Below are 13,353 nucleotides of genomic sequence, written 5' to 3' on the forward strand. Positions count from 1 at the left end.
ATAGGTTTTGATGAATGACAAACCAACAAACGACATGAAAGACAAACCAACAAAGAACTTGAATGAACAAGCATGATTGAAAGATCAACCAACATTCAACGTTGAGGAATGAAGAGTTGAAAGCAACACAACAACAACAAGAAACTCAAGTCCACAACATTTGAAGACAAGTATAGTGTCTTAGGACTTAGGTAACTTCTTGTTAAGAACCAATTGCTAAATCTCTCAACACACATTCACAAAATGTTTTGATGCACATCTTGCAATTCGATGCTAGCCAAATGGTTTAAAAACTTGTTTTCAAAGGTACAAAAGCATAGGAATTGACTCCAACAAGTTTGAGATCAATCCTAAGCATTTTGAAGTGATTTTAAGCCATTCTTTAAGGTTTGCATCGATGCACACTCATCTTGCATCGATGCAAAGCATGCAACGACTTGTTGCATCGATGCAACCTAGCTGAAAATTCAAATTTCAGCGTCAAAGACACATTTGCATCGATGCAAAGTGTTATGCATCGATGCAAATAATTCAAAAACATAAAAACGGCTAGTTTTGACATAAAGGCTCCATCCCATTAATTCCCCAACGTTTCTAAGGTTTGGGGAATCTATAAATGGATGGATTGAAGCCTTATTTCACATTTTTTGAGTATTTGGAAACTATCTTGTTCATATTCTTTCATTCTACACATTTTTTAAAGTGATATAATACACAATTTGAGAGAGCAATATCAATTGGTTCAATAGTGCTAAACTTGTAATCATACACTCTTCTAGAGAGTACTCATTTCATCTCAACAATTCTTTGAGAATTGTTTTCTTGTACACCTTGTAAATTGGAGTGTGATCTCCAAGGTTGAGTCAAGAGTTATAAACACTATAGTCGGTGAGGATACCAAAGAAGTATACTAAGTACTCAAGGCAAATCTTAGAGAAGGTATCTCTAAGTGGAGTGGGTTAGTATACGAGTGGTGATCATATACCGTGAGGTGTTAGAAACTAAGGACTCGGATTGTAAAAGGTTTTGCGCGAGCACCTTGAAGCTTGGCTATAGTGGAACTTCTCAATTGCGATTGAGAAAGAAAGTGGACGTATGACAAGGATTGTGCCGAACCACTCTAAATAGCGTTTGCATTTCTCCAAACTCATCTCTTCAATATTATTGTCTTTTACCTTTGAGCAAATAAATTGTGATCGAAAAGTAGCTTCGTAAGTACTTAAGGAGTGGCTTAAGTCCGATTGGTGAAAAGCTTGATCAATTTATTTGAGTTGGTGTCTATTGGAAAGTAAAAGCTCCTTATAAATGCTTAGCAATTGAGTTAAGCTCTTGGAAAAATACTAGTACAATAACACTTTTGTATATTGTCTTTAACTTTCGTAAAAAGATTCATTGTTATTGCAATACTCAATTCACCCCCCCCCCTCTTGAGTAATTGTGCATAGGTTCTACAATTCCTAGGGGGAACGACCCGAGGTTTCAATACTTCGGTTTATAAATTTAGGGGTTTGTTTTAGTGACAAACAACTTTTTGTATGAAAGGATTAGTGATTGGTTTAGAAACTATACTTGCAACGAGAATTCATTTGTGAAATTCTAAACCGTCAAAAATCCAATCGTCATGAACTTCTCTGCCTTTTCCTCTCAGGTTTAGGCTTTCATTGTAGCATTTCCTTGCCAACTTCTGATCTCTCCTTACCGTTGCTATCCCCGCTGAAGTCGGGAATTTCATGCAAAGGTGGGGAGTGGATACCACTGCTCCGAGTCGATTAAGAGTAGCTCTGCCGATTAAAGCGTTATATGCTGACCCCACATCGATGACTATGAAGTCTATACTCAGAGTCTTTGATTTTTCCCCCTTTTCAAAAGTGGTGTGGAGGGGCAAGAATCCCAGTGGTTTTATTGGCGTGTCCCCTAATCCGTATAAGGTGTCGGGGTAGGCTCTTAATTCTTTCTCATCCAACCCTAGTTTGTCAAAAAGGGGCTTAAAAAGGATGTCCGCTGAGCTTCCTTGATCTACTAGGGTTCTGTGGAGATGGGCATTTGCCAGGATCATAGTTATTACTAATGGATCATCGTGTCCAGGGATTATTCCTTGCCCATCTTCTTTTGTGAATGAAATGGTAGGGAGGTCGGATGACTCCTCTCCGACCTGGTAGACTCTTTTGAGATGTCTTTTGCGAGAGGATTTGGTGAGTCCCCCTCCCGCGAACCCCCCTGAGATCATATGGATATGTCTCTCTGGAGTCTGCGGTGGTGGGTCTCTTCTATCCATATCATCTCGCTTTCTCTTTCCATGACTGTCCGACCTTTCTATGAGATACCTGTCAAGCCGACCTTCTCTAGCCAGCTTTTCTATCACATTTTTAAGGTCGTAGCAGTCGTTTGTGGAGTGACCATATATTTTATGGTACTCACAGTAGTCGCTGCGGCTCCCCCCTTTTTTATTTTTAATGGGTCTAGGGGGCGGCAGCCTTTCAGTATTATAAATCTCTCTGTATACATCCACTATAGAAACTTTCAGAGGAGTATAAGAGTGGTATTTTCTTGGCCTCTCGAGACCGAGTTCTTCCTTTTTCTTGGTTTCCCTCTCCCTCTCTTTTGTTGAGGGAGGGTGCCCAGGTCGCCAACTCAGGTCTCTCAGCTTAGCGTTTTCCTCCATATTGATGTACTTTTCAACTCTTTCCTGTACATCACTTAGAGAGACGGGGTGTCTTTTAGATATGGACTGTGAGAAGGGACCTTCTCTAAGTCCATTGACTAACCCCATTATGACTGCCTCTGTGGGCAGGTCTTGAATCTCTAAGCATGCTTTGTTGAACCTTTCCATATAGGCTCGTAAGGATTCTCCGACCTCCTGTTTTATTCCCAGGAGGCTCGGTGCATGTTTCACTTTGTCTTTCTGGATAGAGAACCTCATCAGAAACTTCCTTGAGAGGTCTTCAAAACTGGTGACCGACCTCGGGGGGAGGCTGTCGAACCACTTCATCGCTGCTTTCGATAGAGTGGTCGGGAAAGCTTTGCATCGCGTAGCGTCGGAAGCATCAGCTAGATACATCCGACTTTTGAAATTGCTTAAGTGATGCTTCGGATCCGTGGTTCCATCGTAGAGGTCCATATCGGGGCTTTTGAAGTTTCTCGGAACTTTTGCCCTCATTATGTCCTCGCTGAAAGGATCCTCCCCTCCTAGGGGCGGTTCTTCTCGCTCGTCACGGGAGTTGCGACTTTTGAAGGAGGATTCTAACTTCAAGAGTTTTCTTTCTAACTCTTTTCGTCGTTCCATCTCCTCTTTTAGGTTCTTTTCAGTCTCCTTTTTTCGCTCCCGTTCTTGTTCTAGTTGTTCCAGACGACTGTGGACTAATCCCATGAGTTCAGTTACATGGGATGGTCCCTCTTTCTCTGATTCGCGCCCTTCTGAAGAGTTCACCTTCGGATTTTTTACTCCGGAGGTACCTTCCCTGTGTTGATCATTGGTTCCCTGGTGGAGGGTCAAGTCTACATCATTATTACCTGTGTCCAGATTCTCTTGTTCAGAATCTGACTCCACATGACCCTCTTCGGGGGATCTGTCCGCCATCACTGGTTGATCTCTCGGGTCCCCGGTAACGGCGCCAATGTTACGGTGGGTAACCGGAGATGGATGGGCTGGATGGCATTGATTGGCCCAAACGTATGAAGGAGGAGGCTTTCAAGTGGGTCTGTAACTCGGGGGCCTCCGTCCGACTTGTGCTCGTGAAAGAATGAGGGGTGGTACTTGCAAAGACACTCCGATGCCTAAGTTAGCGAGAGTGTGAGCAGGTCTAGAGAGTATTGGACTTAGAGATACCTGAGGGGTGTCAGTGTATTTATAGTGGTGAACCAATAACCACCGTTGGAGTAGTGCCACCTTTTTAGGGTGTTAACCGTCCCATTATCTTAGGGCGGTTAGGATATGGCTCTTGGAAGTGGTTAGAGAGATTCTAGGGGCAGTTACTCATTTGAATGAGTGTTTATCTGCCAGCTAACCCCCGTGCCCGACTTCTTTAGAGCAAGTTGTGATGAGGACTGACTTCATAGGACGAAGGTTGGTATTGGGTGAGGCTCAATCCGTGGGATTAGGCCTTTTGTTTGGACCTGGACCTTTACTGTTGGGCCAGGGTATGAACAGTAAGTAAAATCTATCATCAACTTAGTAAACACATTTTACCAAGATAAAATTAAAGCATCAAATATCAACTCAAAACAGCAAGCATCAATCCAAAAAAACAAGCATCAATCAGATGCATCAAACACATAATCATAACAAGAAAAAATTGGAACTTAAAACGAGGGAGATCATAAATCCTTTCAAACAAAGATTTTATCCCTGTTTTGTTAATTTCACTTTTCAGCACTTTCTTTCTCAATTTCAATTTTCAGCACTATTTCTTCCCCTTTTGTCATCAAAGGGGCACCTGCAAACAGAATTTTCTTAGGAAACAGAATATGTAAATATAACCAAATAAAATAGAGTATCACAGAGTATCTATACAATCAATTAAAAGTTCAAACAGGAACCAAATAACACCAGAATTCACATAAGACATCAGATAGATTGTACTCCTGATTCAGAATCAGCATTCTTGTCACCATCTCCTTCTCCCTTTATGAATGAAACCTTATTCTCAACATCTTCATTTGTTAGATCAACTTTAAAATATTCAAAGATGCAGGTGAGAAACATCCCATATGGAAGATTAGGCCTTTTTGAACTTTTGACAGATTTCCACATGTGCCTTATCATAAGGTATGCAAATGATATTTGAGATGAAGTAACGATAGCGAAAAGGACAAGAAAGTCAGACACTGTTACCCGATATCGTGTTCTACTTTGTGGCATGAGAACATGAGATATGATATCGTAAAGAAGAATTGTCTTATCTGGACCAAGTTCTTTGAGGGTTGATGCCGTACCATCCATTTTGGAGAGACCTTCACAGGTGTGATTTAAAGCCATCTGGTAGGTGATCCCAACCCTTAAATCCCATTTCTTGGACATGTATGCTCTTGGTCCTTCTTCTTTGTAGCCTAGAGCCATCCCAATGATTCCAGTATCAAGAGTGATATGAATCTTCTTCACATATGAGTGGATTGTGCCATCAATAAGTCTTATGTTGGCGTAGAACTCACGAACTAAACCTGGGTAAACTGGCTTCAGGATGTGAAGCAGAGGAGTCCATTGAATATTATCAAACATAGAGGAGACATTCATCCCTTTGTTGGAGAGTGAGTCTAGGCTGACTAGATAAGTAGCATAGAGATCGCGTTCTTTCAGAACTTCATTGTGGAATGCATGGGAAACACATGAGTCAAACCTAGATGGATCATAGTGAGAGTGTGGCTTGTGAAATTTGTTCTTGAATTCCAGTGACTCAAGATTTGCTGGCTCCTTGGTGTCTTTCAAGACAATGTCTTTAAACTTCTGAGTGCTCTTCTCGGGTGTGCCCTTTTTGTTCATGATAATGAGAATAGAAGGGTAGGAGATGAAAGGAGTGAATGGAACCGAAGTGAGTGAGAGAGGATGAATGAAATAAATATTGAGTGAAAAGAGCCTATGAGGGAGTTAATACACAAGGTAGGTGGTTAATGACCAGGATGGTTTCCCAAGGATTTGAAAAAGTGGTTCCTTGAATCAAGGGATTAGTTGAAAAAGGGAAGATTTGATTTGACATTATCCCTCTTTCAACTAGATATGATAGGACAACTTTGAGATTTGATTTTCAAAAGGTGAGGAACTAACAAAACAGTCATAGTGGGGTCAACAGATTTTGTGGGGCCCATTGGAATTTATTTCTGCACAGTCTCCCCCTTAATCATAGCTCCTTCATCATCCCTGCATTTTTATCTCGTCCAAATATACGAGACAAAACTGAACAGAATCAAATATTCACAAATTATCAATGAAACACAAATCAAACATTCCCAAACTTTTTTTCAAGGTACCGAATCTATCTTCACAGAGGGGTTTTGTAAAAATATCAGTAATTTGGTCTTCAGATTTTACAAATTGAATATCAATAGTTCCCTTTTACACATGTTCTCTAATGAAATGATATTTTATCTCAATGTGCTTGGTTCTTGAGTGCAGAACAGGATTTTTTGAAATGTTTATAGCACTCATATTATCACAAAATAAGGGTATGCTATTGATCTTTAATTTGTAATCTTCCAATTGTGTTTTTAACCAAATTAATTGAGAGCAACATGCAGATGCGGATATATATTCAGCTTCAGCGGTGGATAAAGGAAATGTGGCTTGTTTCTTGCTTGACCACATGTTGAGTGAGCTTCCAAGGAAGCAACACATGCCGGAGGTGCTTCTTCTATCCACTCTATCTCCCGCATAATCTACATCACAAAACCCTACTGCACAAAGGTCATCAGATTTAGGATACCATAATCCATAATTACAAGTTTCCTTAATGTATCTAATGATGCGTTTAACAGCCGTAAGATGGGATTCTTTTGGGTGAGATTGAAACCTTAAACATACACTCACACTTTGGACAATGTCCGGTCTAGAGGAGGTAAGATACATGAGTGAACCTATCATTCCTCTATACCTTGTTTCATCCACATCTTGGCCATCATCATCCTTTTCAAGTTTTGTGTTAGGATGCATTGGTGTACCCATTGATTTGGAATTTTCTAGGCCAAACTTTTTGATAAGTTCTTTTGCATACTTTCCTTGGTGAATAAAAGTACCACTAGGAGTTTGTTTAATTTGGAGGCCAAGAAAGAAAGTAAGCTCTCCCATTAAACTCATCTCAAACTCACTAGTCATGAGTTTTCCAAACTCTTCACACAAGGACTCATTGGCCGAACCAAACACAATGTCATCCACATAAACTTGAACTAGAAGAATATCATCATTAGATGCTTTAATAAATAAAGTTGTGTCCGTGGTACCCCTTTGAAATTGATTTTCTAATAGGAAGGTACTAAGCCTTTCATACCAAGCTCTTGGGGCTTGCCTAAGGCCATAAAGAGCCTTTGAGAGTTTAAAAACATGATTTGGAAAATCTTTATGTTCAAAACCGGGGGGTTGAGCCACATACACTTCTCTATCAATAAAGCCATTAAAGAAAGCACATTTAACATCCATTTGAAACATTTTGAAACCCTTATGGGCAGCATAGGCAAGAAGCAACCTAATTGCTTCCATTCTAGCTACCGGAGCAAAAGACTCATCAAAATCTATTCCCTCTTCTTGATCGTAACCTTGGGCCACTAATCTAGCCTTGTTACGAACAACTTGTCCATCCTCACCAAGTTTATTTTTAAATACCCACTTAGTACCCGTTACCTTCTTACCATCCGGATGAGGTACTAATGTCCAAACCTCATTCTTGTCAAATTGAGCAAGCTCCTCTTGCATGGCCTTGACCCATGATGGATCTTCAAGAGCTTGTTTGACATTGTTGGGCTCCATTTGTGACAAGAAAGCAAAGTTGCTAGGTTCGGTTTGCCTTTTGGTGGAGGATCTTGTTGTTATTCCTTGAGAGGGATCACCAATGATGAAGTCATGAGGATAACCCCTCATAGACTTCCATTCCCTAGGCTTTCGGACAGGTGTAGAGCTTTGATGAACTTCTGGTGGTCTCACTATTTCAGTTGCTCGTGCTTGCTCAGGAGACAAAATGGAAATGTCTCCTCCAATCGGACGAGACAAAACTGGGCTGACAGATTCTTCATTTTGCACAAATTTGGGATTTTCTTCACTTGTTCCATCTTCTTCACAATCTGAATCATTTTCCTTTACAGTACTGGGAATTAAGTTAGAATCACAAAAAGCAACATGTATGGATTCCTCTATGGTTCTATATTCTTTGAGATAAACTCTATAGGCCTTGCTTGTGGTGGAATATCCAACAAACATTCCTTCATAGGATTTTGGATCAAATTTTGCAAGGTTTTCCTTATTATTAAGAACAAAGCATTTGCATCCAAAAACATGAAAGTACTTAACATTTGGAGAGGTTCCTTTCCATAGCTCATAAGGAGTTTTCTTTAACCCTTTTCTAATGATTATTCTATTCAAAATATAACATACTGTGTTCACAGCTTCAACCCATAAAAATTTAGGAATTTCATTCTCACATAGCATGGCCCTAGTCATTTCTTGAAGGCTTCGATTCCTTCTTTCAACCACCCTATTTTGTTGGGGGTTCTAGGACATGAAAAATTATGAGAAATCCCTAAGTCATCACAGAATTTTTCAAAGTCTTGATTTTTAAATTCTCTTCCGTGATCACTTCTCAAATGGGCAAGTTTCAAATCCTTTTCATTTTTAATTTTCTTGCAAAAGGTGGAGAAAGCATGAAATGCATCATTCTTATGAGCAAGGAAAAGTACCCAACCAAATCTAGAGTAATCATCTACCACCACAAGACCATAGTGTTTACCTCCTAAACTTTGAGTTCTAGTAGGACCAAAAAGATCAATATGCAACATCTCCAATGGCCTTTTGGTTGAGATTCCATCTTTTTATTTAAAAGAGGATTTTACTTGTTTGCCCAATTGGCAAGCATCACAAGTAAGATTCTTATCAAACTTGATGTTTGGAATTCCTCTAACCAAATTCTTTTTAACTAGCTTAGAAATTTGGTACATGCTAGCATGACCCAACTTTGTATGCCAAAGCCATTTTTCATATTCAAGAGAGGTAAAGCATGTTACATTTTGTTCCTTTAAATCCTCAAGAGTTAATCCACACACATTGTTGCATCTTTTAGCTTCAAAAAGAACATCCCCAATTTTCTCACAAACAACTAAGCAAACAAACTTCTTAAAAATAACTTCAAAACCCAAATCACATAATTGACTAACACTAAGTAAATTATGTTTCAAGCCATGTACAAGAAGGACATCATTTATACAAGATGAGAGATTTTTACCCACTTTTCCAACAGCCACTATTTTTCCTTTTGCATCATCACCGAAAGTGACAAGTCCTCCATCATATTCATCAAGCTTTATGAAGAATGTTGTCTTTCCGGTCATATGCCTAGAGCATCCGCTATCCATGTACCACATATTTTCTTTCTTCTTGGATGCTAGGCATACCTACAAAATAAGCTCAAGTGACCTTAGGTATCCAAATTTTCTTGGATCCTTTCACGTTAAACCATCTCCTATGTCCCAAATCATTGTAATCAAAAACAACTTTGTAAACTTTATCACCTATCATTCTTTCACCAAAGAAACATTGAACTGGAAAATGACCACTTCGGTTACACAATCTACAAAACTTTGGAGTTGCTGTTTTGTTAAAGTAGGTGGGATCTTGAAACCTTGTGTCATTGGATGAAGAAGGTTTATCTTTAAAAGAGAGTTTCTTATTAGATTTATAAAATCCCAATCCAGCTTTATCAAAAAGTGGTTTTTTGACTAGCCAATATTTGATTTAGATTTTCAGAACTGAGAGTAAATTTGGCTAAGTCATTTTCAAGATTTTTAACCTTCTCCAGCAACTCTTCATTTTCCTTAAAACAGTTTACATACGCAACTACCGAGTGATCACTTTCACAGCTTCTAAGTTGAGCTTTCAACTGCTTATTTTCTTCTAAAAGATCACAAGCAGTTTCGGCCTCTCTTAGCTTTTCTTTGAGAAAATCATTTTCAGCTTTAAGAATGAAAATTTGTTGTTCAAGATCTTGATTATCAGTCAGAAAACATCTTATTTTTTCAGAGAGGTAATCTATCATAAGATGAAGGTCTTCAGTGTTAGGGTTTTGAAAGAATACCTGATCTACATGATTTGCCATGAGACAAGGCTGTGACTTAGTCTCAGATTCTTCATCATCATCATCTGAGTCATTTTCCAAATCTTCCCATGAAGCCAACAGTCCCTTCTTCTTTCCCTTTTTTGGCTTTTCCTCCTTCTTTAACTTGGGACAATCAGATTTGAAATGCCCCATTTCCTTGCAATAGTAACAGATTACTTTGCTAATGTCTTTCTTCATCCTCCTTGAGCTGCTGCCTTTGCCTTTGAGTTTCATCATTTTTCTGAATTTTTTTGCAAACAACACAAACTCATTTTCAGAAGAGTTATCACTGGATTCATCATCCAGAGGGTTAGTCACAGAAGAAAAAGCAATTCCTTTCTTTTTTGAATCTTTTTTCAAATAAGTGTTTTCAAAAGCAAGAAGATTTCCTTTCAAATCATCATGTGTCATGGAGTCTAAGCTACTACTCTCAGAAATAATTAAAGCTTTTGTTTCCCACTCTTTTGTAAGACATCTCAACACTCTTCTCACTAGCACAGATTCTGAATGTGTAATTTCAAGAGCATCCAAGCCAACAATGATGGAGTTGAACCGTTCAAACAGTTCATCAATGGACCCTCCTTCCTTCATTGCAAACATTTCATATTCTCTGTTCAACATGTATGTCCGAGTTTTCTTTACAATGGTGGTTCCTTCATGAGTGATTTGTAGCTTGTCCCAGATTTCCTTTGCCGTTGTGCATCGTGATACTCGTCGGTATTCCTCAAAGCTGATAGCACAGTTGAGCAGGTTTACTGCCTTGACATTTAACTCTACCTTCTTCCTATCTTCCTCGGTCCATCTTGCTTCTGGTTTGAGAGAGACTACTCCTTCAGCACTTGTGGTAGTTGGAAATTGAGGCCCTTCAAGGATAATCTTCCAAAGTCTGTAATCCACTGCTTGTACAAATATCTTCATCCTCTCCTTCCAATAGGTATAATTTTCCCATTGAAAAGGGGAGGTCTGTTGCTTGATTGACCTTCAGTCAGATTGTAAGACACCACATTTGCGCCACTGTTTTCCGCCATGAGGATCTTTCCTCCAAGCTGCAAAGCTTGATCTCTTTGAGACCAAGCTCTGATACCAATTGATGGTTTCAGTGGCTAAGAGAAGGGGGGTTGAATCTTAGCCCCCTTTTCGCTTGATAACACTTGCTGACTTGTCAGACCAATTCTGGAAACTTTTAGTCTTTTTATCTCATTACTGCACATGAGACTTTTTCTTTTGTCTCGTCCCTAGCCACGAGACTTTTCTTTTTTCTCGTCACTTGGCACGAGATAATTTTAGTTTTTGCTCCTGTGTAGTAGAAACAGAAATGGAGTAGATAGGAGAGGAAGATTGCACCCAGATATATCCTGGTTCGGCTGCTAAGTGCAGTGCAGCCTACATCCAGTCTCCATCACAAACATGATGGAATTTCACTATGATCAATCTGATTACAACTTGTAAAGTGCTAACCCAACTTACAAGGGAATTCCCACAGAATCATGAAACACAACATAGATGAACAAAGGAACTCTAAGACATCTATGGCTTTTTCTTTTAATTTTGGACTCTCTGCCTTTTTCCACTCTATGGCTTTTTTATACAAACCTCACTGTTTGCCTTTTTCCATGAGACTCAAGACATGACAAAATTAAACAGAAAAATACTAAATAGAATACATTGAAGGAGAAGAAAAAACTGTTAGCTCAGGTAGCTCTGAGAACATTGTGCCTTGCACTCTCAAATTTTCTCCTTGCTTCAAACAGTGGCTGTTCTCTCCTTTTAAAGAAGAGGGAAGCCTCCACACTTGAAGCCAACACCCAAACCAACTTCTTCCTCCTTCAAAAAACAGAACCGGTTCGGCCACATAGAGAGAGAAGAGATAACCATGCAAAACCCAACATGCAATTACCTCTAGTCCTTTCTTGATCATCACTCTTCATCAATCCGAGCGCTCCATCCTTGGCTTCCTCTCCAAGATGGATTTCTGGCCCTTGATGCTTCATGATGATGATGACTTCATCTGCTTCAATCTCTGCCTCAACCATCACTTCGCCACTCTAGCTACTTCCTGTGGTGGTTGAGCAGAATCAAAGACAAGCCATGCTTCAAGAATCTCACCTTGCTGGCCGAATCTTCTTCCTTCTTTTTGAGTATGAAGGATCCGAGATTAGCTCACCAAATCTAACCACATTTGGTGAAAATCTCAGCCACTACATACTTTTCTTTTTCTTTTTCGTGCCATCAACTCGATGGTTTTTATGCATGCAACTTCTTCTTTTTCTTTGTTGATGAGCATAGCGTCCATAGCTTCATGGACAAGGACCGAAGAAGAAACAAGAAAGAGATGAGAGAGAATAAACAACTTAGAAGAAAAGCAATTCAATGTGATAAACCACTTTGTTGGTAAAAGTTACTTTTACTTCCCTAGCTTAGAGTGGCGTGTAGTCATTATGGCCATCAATCAATTCAGCTGAACTTTTCTCTCTCATATTTCCTATGCATTAATTAACAATGTAATAGATTTTGAAATCCATCACATGGTTAAAAGCTTGGATCCGTTGGAAGCATTTTGCTTTCATTTTATCTTGGTTTCGGACCAAGTTTGGAAGCATTCATCAACAATAAGATTTGGGCTTTGTAGCATTAAAATTAAAACTGGCCCAACTAGTTAACATATGCTTTTCTGATGAATTTTGTTTCGGATCAAGCAGGAAACTTTCATCAAAATTAACCATGGGCTTGGTTGTAACAGTATTGAGTTTGGCCCATCAATATAAAAATTCAGCCACTCAATATAAAACATGCAGCAAGGCTGATTATTGGGCTTAAACCAAAAACTCATTTTTCGATCCAATATAAAATCTGTACAACAAAATTATTAATTAAATAAATATGAATTAAGATCAAATTAATAATTTTGTAATTAAATATTTTAATAATATTTGTTCATCATCAAAATTAAGTAAGAGTTTTCCAAACTCATCACATAGTAACATTTAAACCGGTTAATACTCAGTCGGATTGGGTTAGTCGAGTTCCTGCTAAAGGACTTGAGTGGTTTAATTTGGACTAAAAAAAATATTCAAGTGCAGGAGAAGTTGACCATAAAATGTAAAATGTCCAATAGAAATGCTTTTCTTTCTTTCTTTCTTCTTCTTTTTTTTATATTTTTATTTTTATCTGAAATGGTTTTTTATTCAATTGAATATGAATTCTTACTAACCGAACATGTTAAGAAGCTACGATGCATGTATATGAGATCCTTCCCTGCAAGTTCTCATCAATTTCATTAGTCATCCATCAAACAAAGTTATAAAAAGAAAATGAGACGAAGACCCCAAAGATCAATTAACTAAATGTATCATTCAAAAAATTGGTACTTCCATATAGAAAATGTTTACTAAATGATGACAAAGATTGGGTAAAAAAAGGAAATGGATACTCTTCAGTTTTTTTAACACTTGAGAAAATGCAGTGTGATCTCTTACCATTAACTTTATAAGTGGGACCACAATAAAATATGAGAGAGAATAATAAAGAATGAGAAATTAAAATTGACACTATCTAATTTTTTTTCATT

This window comes from Arachis stenosperma, chromosome 3 (assembly GCF_014773155.1).
Source record: "Arachis stenosperma cultivar V10309 chromosome 3, arast.V10309.gnm1.PFL2, whole genome shotgun sequence".
Classification (NCBI taxonomy): domain Eukaryota; kingdom Viridiplantae; phylum Streptophyta; class Magnoliopsida; order Fabales; family Fabaceae; genus Arachis; species Arachis stenosperma.